Here is a 13,102-nt window from a genome sequence, read left to right as displayed (position 1 = left end):
CATGTTCTATTTCATTATTTTGCAAAACCCTGGTGAATATATCTGATTCCCACAGAGAGTATATCTGAAAAACTCACACAGAGATGAGAGTGTATAGGCTGAAAATCAGAGAGAGGTCACTGCTAGAAAGTGAGAAGCTATGTTTTGACATTTGTCAAATGTTAACAAAAACAATCCACATTAATCTCACATCTATGGATAGTAAAAGGTAACAGCAGGAGCCAATGGGGCATGGATAATCCAAAGCATGAGCTAATGTAAAATTAATTTACATGTGATTACTGGAGACATTATGTAATTTCTGCAGCATTTATTGCTCTTATGTTTTATTCTGCGTATGTTATAATTGAGTTCAACTCCCAGAGTACATCCTAGTTGGGTGACACGCAATTAAACCTTTTCAGTGAATAATGATTAGAAACGTTTTCATAAGTAGCAGAAATTTTATCCAGGCACAAATATGTCAGAATATATACCCTCTGAAATCACAGAAAATCTCTTGACTAAAAGAATATTTTGAGCAAGGACGAATCCAAAATAAACAGCCAGCAATATTGGAAAAGTATGTGCTTTAGAAGATTTGGAAACATAGTGTTTGGTGATAAGAAATCACTAGATTTAAAAGGAATTTTGAAGAGAATTTTAGTTAGGAAACAAGATTTGGCTGGGACACAGCCCCCAAGCCAGTCTGAGGCAAACATCTCATGCAGAAATTGCAGCCCTGGCCCTGGGGCCAGACTGTGAATGAGGCTGCTGTGGAGAGCATTTACTTCAACACCACATGTGCATTGGATGCTCAATAACTTTGGAAGAAGATGAGGTTCCATATTGATTTTTCAGTCATATCCAGGCCCCCAGATAATAAGAAATGGAGCAATGCCATTGCCTGAATTTAAAGGACAAATTTGAACTGACTGCTGCAGAATTTACATGCTACGTCTGTTTTTCCCTTTTACAAGGAATGTCCTTTTGAAATGTTGTCCATAGTAACGTTTCTGCCCATGATTTTCAGATTAACTAAATTTCAACACAGCTTCGATATGCACTTTGAAATAAGGAACACATACCCACATACTGTTTCTGACTCTCATGGAAAACTTGTGCGACACCAGGTCAAGTCACTTAACCTTTCCTGGTCTCAATTACTTCATTTGTTTAATGAATGGTGGGTGGGAGAAAATGTCATCTGTAATTCCCTTCAGCCATTTAAACTGGAGCAGAAACACTCTGTCATCTCATATAAAAGGAAACTCTCATTACATTAGAACATGATATGTTGGACTTGAAATGTAAGAAGAGTTTTAGATCAGACCAAAGAAAGGGCTTTATTTTTTTTTTTTCTATTGAGGTTGCAATCAACATATAATACTAAGTTTAAGATATATAGCATAATGATTATATATATATATATATATATATATATATATATATATATATATATACATACACATATACACACACTGAAGTGATTGTCACAATAAATTTAGTGACTATCCATCATCTTATACAAATACAAAATTAAGGAAATAGAGCAATTTTTTCCTGGTGTTAAGAAATCTCGGGGTTCACTGTCTTAATATCCTTCACATGTAGCACACAGCAGTGTTAACCATACTCACCATGCCACACACTATATCCCTAGCATTCACCTATCCAACAACTGGACATTTGTAACTTTTGACTGTGTGCGTATTATTTGATCAGTCATGTCTGACTCTTTGCAATCCTATGAACTATAGACCCCAGGCTCCTCTGTCCATGGCATTCTCCAGGCAAGAATACTAGAGTGGGTTGCCATTCCCTTTTCCAGGGAATCTTCCCAACCCAGGGATCAAACCCAGGTCTCCTGCATTGCAGGCAGATTCTTTACTGTCTAAGCCACCCAGGGAAGTCTAAATTTTAACTACTTTCATCCAATTCCCCCTCTCCATACTCCCTGCCTCCGGTAACAAAAAATCTGATCTCTTTTTATGTGACTTTACCTGTTTGTTGGTTTTTTATGTATAACTGACCCACAAAACTAAATTAGTTGTTACTACATTATAGCAATTTGGTATTTTCATACATTTCAAAATGATCACTGTGATTAAGTCTACTTATGATATGTCACCATACAAGAATATTATATAGTTATTGACTATATTGCCCACACTATGCATTTCATACTAGTGACTCATTTATAGAACAACTGGAAGTTTGTACTTAATCTCCCTCAACTATTTCTTCCTTCTTGCCAACCTCTTCCCCTCTGGCAACCACCTGCTTCTTCTCTGTATCTATAAACATGTTTCTGTTGTTATATTTATTCATTTTTTACATTCTACATATAAATGAAATCATACAGTGTTTATGTCTCTCTGTATGACTTATTTCACTTTATCATATTACCCTCTAGGTCCATCCATGTTGCTGCAAATGGCAAGATTTCATTCTTACTTATGACTGAGTATTATTCCATTTGTGACTTTCCTGGTGGCTCACTGATAAAAAATCTTCCTGCCAATGCAGGAGACATGGGTTCAATCCCGGAGTCAGGAAAATCCCCTGGAGAAAGAAATGGCAGCACACTCCAGTATTCTTGCCTGGGAAATCACATGGACAGAAGAGCCTGGCAGGCTATAGTCTATGGGGTTGCAAAAGAGTCACACATGGCTTAGTGACTAACCGATATTCCTTTATATATATGTGTGTGTATATATATATATATATATATACACACTACATCTTCTTAGCTGTTATAAATGATGACACAATGAAAATAGGGAAGCATTTATTGTTTTGAATTAGCATTGCTGTTTTCTTCAGATAATACCCAAGAATGGAATTGTTGCATCATCCTGTAGTTCAGCTTTTAAATTTTTGAGGAGTCTCGATACTGCTTTCCATAGTGGCTACACCAATTCCCATCAACAGTGGGAAGGGCTTTATTTTTAAGAAACATGCATAACTATACAACTAAAGTTAATGCTTTTAGGGCAAATCACACAATCACCATCCCAAAATATTACATGAATATAACTCTCTATCCTAAAAAGCTAGTAACTAAACTAGATAAACTTTTGAGATACAAACAAGATCTTGGTATCTCAGTGCTGCTTTTCTTTCTAGAAAGGGAGATGATTATCTGCTCTGAATTCTGCATTTAGAAATATTGGGGGCTAGCATCTGTTAAAGCCAAAAAAAAGTGCTGTAAGTTAAGTTTATTCAGTGTCTTGCTGAGAACTATAGTCAGAGAGACAGCCTCTTAGTTAGCTCTGAGAAACTGTTCTGAAGAGATAGAGGGGAAGATCAGTATAATAGATGATTTTGGCAAAGGGATGTGTGCAACCAAGTACACATCTTAGAAGGTTTCTGCTAGCCACGAGGAACAGATAACCTCAGTTAATGGTTTTAGTGTTTTTCTAAGCGTGGAATACAAGGATCCAGGTTCACAAATAATTTCCCCTTAAATATTTGTAATTATCTATCTATATCTCTATATCTGTACCTATGTATATATACACCGCATCTTCTTTATCCAGCTTTTGATGGACACTTGGGTTCCATATCTTAGATGTTAGGGAAGCATTTATCTTTCCTGTTTTGCCAGTATTTCTGGAGCACAGAGTGCTTCATTCAGATCTTTGCCCTAAATCTTTTTTTAAAGTAATATTATAGGTCAGTGCTGTAGTGGTTTGTAGAACTAGATGGTGGGCAACATTCTTTCTTTGTAAATATCCTTCCATTGTTATTATGAAGCTTTAGAAACTAAGTTTCTTTTTTCCTTTTAAATTATACATGTGTAACAATTCAATGAAATCTATTAATATTATAGAAAGTTTAATAACAGATATGGACAACCTCATGTATTTAATGGGTAGACTATTCATTGGATTATCATAGCCATTCACACTGTGCATATAACATCATGTTGTCCCTCAACCTTTTTATATAATCATGGTGAAGGAGAAATTTGATACGGCAAATCTTGTGTCTTGGGAAAGCAGGTGTTTCTGGCAACAACCCAAAAGTTAAAGTTGCTTCATTCTCAGCTAATAGATAAAAGTCTCTGAAAAAATTGAAGGCTGGCATTATGTATATTCTCTAAGATGAACTAGAAAATTCAACTTTCATTCTTTGTATAAACCAAAAACTAATAACATATGTAAACTGTGGAAGATTTGGAAAGTGTGCTTAATATCAGTTGTATTAGGCCATTATTGTGTGGAAAATTTATTCCTCACAGCAGCATTCAATATGAGTAGTTAAAATCTCAGGTGAGAGATTACAAATATGCTATGTGCTGAGTACTGTGATAGGAAGGATATTGTGTTGGTATCAGAGAAATAGGATTGAAGAAGTTTAGGGTCTAGTGAAAGAGAATGGTAGAAATTCAGGTCAAGATTTGCTGAGATCTTTTCCATCTACCCCTGACATGATTCTGCCTCATTTGGATTCCTGACAGTGAGGTCATCACATAAATTTTTGTTGCTGTTTTACCTTCTCTAAATAAGTCATTTGTAGTGGGAGGATCAGTCTCTTCAAACCTCTTCCTCAGTGATCTGAATAAAGAGGACTTTCCTGACTGTATCGTGTAAATTAGCAAAACTCCTTTCTTGTCTAGCCCTGTTTTTTCTCCCACAGTTGTATCATCATGATTCAAACTATGAATTTGTCTGCCGATTTTTTTTCTTTTCTTTTCTATGTCCTCTCTCTAGGATATAAATCCTACAGGTCCAAGAACTTTTCTGTTTTCTTTTTCATTATTCTCATTGATTAGATTATTGACTGATACCCAGAATTGCATTATAAGTAGTTGCTGAAAGAGTAAATATGCATATATCTTGACTTAAATACAAATGCTCTGTGTAAAAGTTGTGGATTATATTTTATTCAGGGATCTTTCTGAGGACGATAGCCCAGGAAACAACTTGTCAGTAGCTATGAAGAGGTTTGGGCAGAGCTAGTGTATATATATTCATATATCAGTTCAGTTCAGTTCAATCACTCAGTCATGTCCAACTCTTTGTGACCCCATGAACTGCAGCATGCCAGGCCTCCCTGTCCATCACCAACTCCCGGAGTCCACCCAAACCCATGTCCATTGAGTCGATGATGCCATCCAACCATCTTATCCTCTGTCGTCCCCTTCTCCTCCTGCCCTCAATCTTTCCCAGCATCAGGGTCTTTTCAAATGAGTCAGCTCTTTGCATCAAGTGGCCAAAGTATTGGAGTTTCAGCTTCAACATCAGTCCTTCCAATGAACACCCAGGACCGATCTCCTTTAGGATGCACTGGTTGGATCCCCTTGCAGTCCAAGAGACTCTCAAGAGTCTTCTCCAACACCACAGTTCAAAAGCATCAATTCTTCAGTGCTCAGCTTTCTTTATAGTCCAACTCTCACATCCATACATGACTACTGGAAAAATCATAGCCTTGACTAGACAGGCCTTTGTTGACAAAGTAATGTCTCTGCTTTTTAATATGCTGTCTAGGTTGGTCATAACTTCCCTTCCAAGGACTAAGCATCTTTTAATTTCATGGCTGCAGTCACCATTTACAGTGCTTTTGGAGCCCAGAAAAATAAAGTCAGCCACTGTTTCCACTGTTTCCCCATCTATTTCCCATGAAAGGATGGGACCGGATGCCATGATCTTAGTTTTCTGAATGTTGAGCTTTAAGCCAACTTTTTTCACTCTCGTTTTTCACATTCATCAAGAGGCTTTTTAGTTCTTCTTCACTTTCTGCCATAAGAGTGGTGTCATCTGCATATCTGAGATTATTCCTGTTTCTCCCGCAATCTTGATTCCAGTTTGTGCTTCCTCCACCCCAGCATTTCTCATGATGTACTCTTCATATAAGTTAAATAAGCAGGGTGACAATATATGCCTTGGCGTATTCCTTTTCCTATTTGGAACCAGTCTGTTGTTCCATGTCCATTTCTAACTGTTGCTTTCTGACCTACATACAGGTTTCTCAAGAGACAGGTCAGATGGTCTGGTGTTCCCATCTCTTTCAGAATTTTACACAGTTTATTGTGATCCACACAGTCAAAGGCTTTATATATATATATATATTTATATATTTATATATATGTATTTATCTATTTATCTATTTATATATATATATGATTTTTTTTTTTTGGGGCAAGGGTGCTTTGAAATGCATGTAGTCAAGCATACATCTTGGTAAAAGATTACTGCTAATTACAAAAAAAAAAAAAAAACAGATATCTCAAATTAATGATTTCCATGTTTTTCTATATATGGGAAGATGAAATAATCTGAGGTCACTGTAATTCTTCCTTAGATATGCATCATAACTACCAAGGGGTCTTGTGCAAAACACCTAGTTCTCCATTCTATTTTTCTCCATTTTGAATCTTCCTCAGGGTGTAGTGTTGAGCAATTACACTGAATTATGACTTAACCCTTTGAATAAGGGGGGACAATGAGGAGCACTTCATTTTTGGTTTCCATAAGAATGAAGATGAATGAACTTGGGCAAACTCATAGTGAGGGACAGGAAGGCCTGACGTGCTGAAGTCCATTTGATCACAAAGAGATGGGAAAGATTTAGTGACTGAACAACAACTAAATGAATGAATTAGTGAATATACCTACATTTTGGCGTATGGATGAAATGCACTAAAATATTTAAACAGTACTTTAATATAGGATTCCAAGTTTGTTGTACTTTCTTTTCAATTAAATTTATTTTCTATTTTAGTTTTATAAGTACATTTTATTTCTACAAGCAAAAACATTTAAGTACTTTCGTTAAAAGATAAAGATCACAGCCCTGCCTTGAAGTAGAGTGACATAGACAACCCACAGAGAGACTCACTCATGTCCTATTTCTAATCATTTTCAAAGAAGATAATTCCAACTTCACCACCAAAGTAACATATTCCAGCATTTAACATTTCTTGTTATAAAAATTTTGCTTTTAGCTCATGTACATTTTCTCTGTCTAATTTCCCATATAGCCTGTCATTTTGATCTTTGGTTATAAAGACAGTTTCATCCCAAGAAAAGACTGCAGCCATTCACTCAAAAAAAAAAAAAAAAAAAATTGACAGAATATGAGATGTAAGCATTAAAACCATGAAACAGCCCATTTGTGTCCAAAATATCATGCATATGTCAGGTGAAATAATTTCTTTTTAGTTCTGTGGACTAATAAGCAAGAGGTTGTTGTATTTCTCAAAAGTCTAAGAACTTGTTCACATTTCAGTAGGTAAGGTTTTCATACAAGTTATTTAACAAAACAGATGTGTGTGTGTTTATAAAATTTAACAGATAATACTAGTATCTTTGCCTCTGCCTTCAAGGAAGATAATGGTGATTATTCATGATACTCTTTTATTTCAGACCGAATAAGGGTACTTGTTAATTATACAATTACCTTGTTTTCACCACTCATTTTTCTAAAGTAATGACAGCTTTGAGTTGAATTGTTCATATATTCAAATCAAAACAAAATATTGCTCAAAGAAATTGCACCTTTTTTCCTTCTTTAATAGAATAATTTAATTTTAATTGGTATATTCGTTATAGAATGCTAAACTGCTGTAATAGGAAGGATGCAGTCAAATAGATAAATAGATAGATAATGTCGGGGGAGTTTGTAATTTCCTTGGTTCTGTCTTGCTGCAGCAAAAATTTGAAGTGACGGATGGACCAGTGTTACAGCTCTGTGTTACAGCTCAGTTTTACTTGGCAAGCAAAGGAAAATACATCCTCGTGGCATGAGAGTAGGTCGACCCAAAAGACATGAAGAGAAGAGAAGTCCCCTGCTCAATTTTGGCTCCTCTTTTTATTTGTTTTTTCTCCTCCCCCTGAGCCTGCCCTATGTAAATTGGGCTACCCAGGAGGGCTGTTTATTTTACTTGAGGTTCTCACTCTGGCACTGGACCTTCCCTTGTTCTATTTTCCCAGGCTTTTCCCTTTTTTGTCTTTTAGCCACTGCCATTCTGGACTCCTTTTACCTATTGTAACTACCTAACATATAGATAGATAGATCTAGCACCACTTGATTTTACTATCTTGGGAAAAGAAATGTCCCAGTGGCCAAGATCAGTACATATATCTATATGTATACATCCATATGTATATATAAATATTCATGTTACCAAACTCAAGTTTGGCTCCTCCCCACTCAAAGCCAATAATCAAGAAGCAAGTGTTGGTAGAAGCAAAGTCAGAAAAGTCAGCAATCTTGGAAGAAGGTGGACTGATTTCCTGGGACCAGCTCCAAGAATTTTGTTTGTCCCTGACAGTTTCTAAAGGGAATAAGGGGGAAGACTTTCAGTGAATCTTGGAGGCAGGAGATTGGGTTCTGCATCATTTTCCATTGTATGCAGACTGACTGACTCTTTCTTCCGATGTTATCTTGTCCAAATGATCTGTCTGCATTATTGCTAAGAAAGCTGTCAGAAGTAGAGAGCTAGTCATTCCTTAACTACTCAACTTTTCATTCTTACATTTTTTCATCTAGGAAAAGAATCAACAATCACAGTGTGCGTTCAAGAGAACATAAGCCAAGAGTCAGGTTAAACTGACTAGTGATCTCATTCCTATAATTTGGTTGTTTTAAGGTTAGAGGGAAACAAATAGTCAAACAAACAAACAAAGGCAAGAGAGCTGCTATAAAAATGTGTATCTTCATATGTATACACACACACATATATATACATATAAATATATAAACTCTATATTAGATTTCTAAGAAGATAACAAATTTTGACTAATAACAGTAGTGTTGTATTCTCTTCAGTATTTTAATCAAATGGAGAAAAATATGTTAAGCTCAGTCATTGGAGTAGGCAGTGAATTAATAATAGAAAGAAGATATAGGGAAATTATATGATTATATGTAAATAGTTGATATGGCTAAATTCTAAAATAAAAGATTTCACACTGTGCTATGCCTAGCATTCTAAGTAAATAACTGAAATTCTACAGCAGAGACTCAAATGCAAATTATCCATAATGTTTTTTGATTTTTTATTAAAAAGTGAGAACTGCATGAGTCCAACTTTTAAATTAGCAAAATTTTTTTCTCATCAAACATTCAGATAAACTAGCCCAAAATATCTCACTATCTTACAAATTATTTACATATGAAGAAGTTATTCTAATAATCTATTCCTACCAATGAGTGCTTATAATTTTTCTTTTACTGATAGGTTTCAAAAATAGGAATTGATTGGATGACAAGGGAATATTTCCTGCTAAATGGTTGGAATTAAGATTTGCTTGTAATTTTTAAAAATAATGACTTTATATTGTTTTCACTGACCAAAATCACTTTTAATGCAGTCCTCTTCCCAATAAGAATATTTTCCACCTCTATCACTATCACTCCATGAATGTGGATTTTTTGTGAGTAATGATAAAATGCACATAAGAATATTGAATCATTATTTCAACTATTCATTGAAATCAGAAATGGGTTTGCATTCTCATTCAGTTCCTATTAATTATCTGTGTTACCCTTGGCAATTTGTTCTCTTTATCTAAAACTGAATTTGTGACCTGTGAATGGGGACAGCCAATAAGATCCACTTTAACTGTTGCTGTGAGAATTAAATAAAATAACATATGTAAACCATCTAGCATAGTGCTTGCACCTAGCAGTCATGTAAAATTTTTAATCCTTTTCTCTTTCACGTCTTCTCCAATCAAATTTGTGAGTAGTGTACATCTTGACCAAATTATCAAAATTGTTTGAGTCTCAATTTCTTTATTGGTAAAATGAGGATCACTTTATATGCCTTTCTATGTAATTTGTTGCTGTTGTTCAGTCTCTAAGTCGTGTCTGCCTCTTTGTGACCCCATGGATTGCAAAACACACTATCTCCCCAAGTTTGCTCAAATTTATGTCCATTGAGTCAGTGATGCTATCGAACCATCTCATCCTCTGCCACCCACTTCTCTTGCCTTCAGTCTTTCCCAGCATCAGGGTCTTTTCCAGTGAGTCAGTTCTTCACATCAGATAGCCAAAACATTGGAACTTTAGCATCAGCATCAGTCTTTCCAGTGAATATTCAGGGTTGATTTCCTTTAGGATGGATTGGTTAGATCTCCTTGCTGTCCAAGGGACTCTCAAGAGTCTTCTCCAGCACCACGGTTTGAAAGCATCAATTCTTTGGCACTCAGCCTTGTTTATGGTCCAACTGTCACTTCCATACATGACTACTGGAATAGCCATAGCTTTGACTATACGGACCTTTGTTGGTAAAGTAATGTCTCTGCTTTTAAATACACTGTCTAGGTTTGTCGTAGCTTTTCTTCCAAGGAGCAAGCGTCTTTTAATTTCATGGCTGCAGTCACTGTCCACACTGATTTTGGAACCCAAGAAAATAAAATCTATCACTGCTTCCACTTTTTCCCTTCTATTTGCCACAAAGTGATGAGACTGGATGCCATGATATTCGTTTTTTGAATGTTGAGTTTTAAGCCAGCTTTTTCACTCTGCTCTTTCACCCTCATCAAGAGGCTCTTTAGTTCCTCTTCACTTTCTGCCGTTAGAGTGGTATCATCAGCATATCTGAGATTGTTAATATTTTTCCCAGCCATCTTGATTCCAGCTTGTAATTAATCCAACCCAGCATTTCATAGGATGTACTCTGCATGGAAGCTAAATAAACAAGGTGACAAAAAAAAAATTCTCGTACAACTTTCCCAATTTTGAACCAGTCATTTGTTCCATATAAGGTTCTAACTGTTGCTTCTAACTGTTCTAACTGCTGTTTCTGACCCACATACAGGTTTCTCAGTAGATAGGGAGGGTGACCGGGTATTCCTATCTCTTTAAGAATTTTCCACAGTTGGTTGTGATTCACACAAAGGTTTTGCAGTGTCAATGTAGCAGAAGTAGATGTTTTTCTGGAATTCCCTTGCTTTCTCTATGATCCAACGAATGTTGACCATTTGATCTCTGGTTCCTCTGCCTTTTCTAAACCCAGCTTGCACTCTGGAAGTTCTCAGTTCACATACTGCTGAAGTGTAGCTCGAGGGTTTTGAGCATAATCTTACTTGCATGAGAAATGAGTGCAATTGTCCAATAGTTTGAACATCCTTTGGCATTGCTCTTTTTTGAGATTGGAATGAAAACTGACATTTTCCCGTCCTGTAGCCACTGGTAAGTTTTCCAGATTTTCTGGCATATTGAGTGCAGCACTTTAATAGTATCATCTTTTAGGATTTGATAGCTTAGCTGGATTTCCATCACCTCCACTAGCTTTGTTTGTAGTAATGCTTCCCAAGGTCCTCTTGACTTCACACTCCAGAATGTCTGGTTCTGGGTGAGTGACCACACCATTGCAGTTATATGGGTCATTAAGATCTTCTCTGTATAGATCCTCTGTATATTCTTTTTTTTTTTTCCACCTCTTAATCATTTATTCTTAGGTTAGGTCTTTGACATTTCTGTCTTTTACTGTGCTCATCTTCATATGAAGTTTTCCCTTGGTATCTATAATCTTCTTGAAGAGATCTCTAGTCTTTCCCATTCTATTGTTTGCCTCTATTTCTTTGCATTGTTCATTGAATAAGGCCTTCTTATCTCTCCATGTTATTCTCTGGAGCTCTGCATTCAGTTGAGTTTATCACTCCCTTTCTCCCTTGCTTTTTGCTTCTCTTCTTTCCTCAGTTATTTGTAAAGCCTCTTCAGACAACCACTTTGCCTTCTTGCATTTCTTTGTCTTGGCAATGGTTTTGGTCAATGCCTCCTGTACAGTATTATGAACTCTGTCCGTAGTTCTTCAGGCACTCTATCAGATCTAATCTCTAGAATCTATTTGCCACCTCTACTGTATAATCATAAGGGATTTGCTTTAGGTCATATCTCAATGCCCTAGTGGTTTTCTATACTTTCTTCAGTTTAAGCCTGAATTTTGCGATAAGAAGCTGATGATCTGGCAGGTCTTGTGCTTGTTGCCCGTATAGAACTTCTCCGTCTTCGGCTGCAAAGAATGTAATCAATGTTTTCGATATTGAACATTTGGTGATTTCCATGTGTAGAACTGTATCTTGTGTTGTTGGAAAAGGGTGTTTGCTATGACAAATGTGTTCTCTTGACAAAACTCTGTTAGCCTTTGCCCTATTTCATTCTATCTGATATAGGGGGTCAAATAAGAAAACACAGGAACATATACAGTCGTGTGTGTGTGTGTGTGTATGCATATGAAAATGCTCTTAATAGTATAACAACAAATTGTGAAACTCTTTGGGATATTGAATGAGATTCTTCTTAAGGTCCTTTAAAATTTAGTTTCTTCTATTCTATAAAATGTATGTTATTGTTACTAAGCATGCTATTCTTAGAAATTTACTTTTAAATAGATTAACTGTTTTCTGTAACTTTAAATTAATTTGCATATTAGTGTTTTCTTTATAAATATCTCCACCTTATGCCATCTTTGAAGCATCTAGGTATCTTGCCTCTTATGACCATGTGGTTGATATTGACATCTTGAGAGATATTTCTTTCTTTGGTTCCTCCCATGCTCCTAGTTAATATGGATAATTCCAACCAGGTGACCTGATAAGGTATGTTTTAATTTCTGAAAAGTGCAATGCACTTCTGTAAATACATGGCTGTGTAAGTGTTCCTATAAATGTATGAACATATTGTATGCAGTTATTTGTCTGTACTACTTATTTCATTGATTTCTTTAGCTTACATTCATTGTGCTGTTGTAAAACCCAGACTTTATGAGTTCAAGTCTTAGTCCTGTTACCAATTATATAACCTTAGGTAAATGCCTAGCCTCTCCATTCCTCAATTTTCTCATCTGCAAATTAGTGACAATAATAGTACCATTTTTGGTCCATTGGAGCCACTACAATATAATAGCATAGACTAGATGGCTTATGGAAAACAAAAGTTTGTTGCTAACAGTTTCAGAGTCCGAGAAGTTCAAGATCAAGGCACCAGCAGTTTCCATGTATGGTGAGGGCCTGCTTAACCATAGACAGCTATCCTCACTATAAGCACGAGTGGCAGAAGGGACAAGATAGCTCTCTGGGATCTCTTTCATAAAGCACTAATCCCAGACAAGAGGGTCCTACCCTCAGAGCTAATCACCATCCAAAGATTCCACCTCCTAAAACCA

Source organism: Giraffa tippelskirchi, chromosome 9 (assembly GCF_054371585.1).
Source record: "Giraffa tippelskirchi isolate mGirTip1 chromosome 9, T2T-mGirTip1v1.2.pri, whole genome shotgun sequence".
NCBI lineage: Eukaryota > Metazoa > Chordata > Mammalia > Artiodactyla > Giraffidae > Giraffa > Giraffa tippelskirchi.
Note: the sequence above shows the minus strand (reverse complement) of the source record.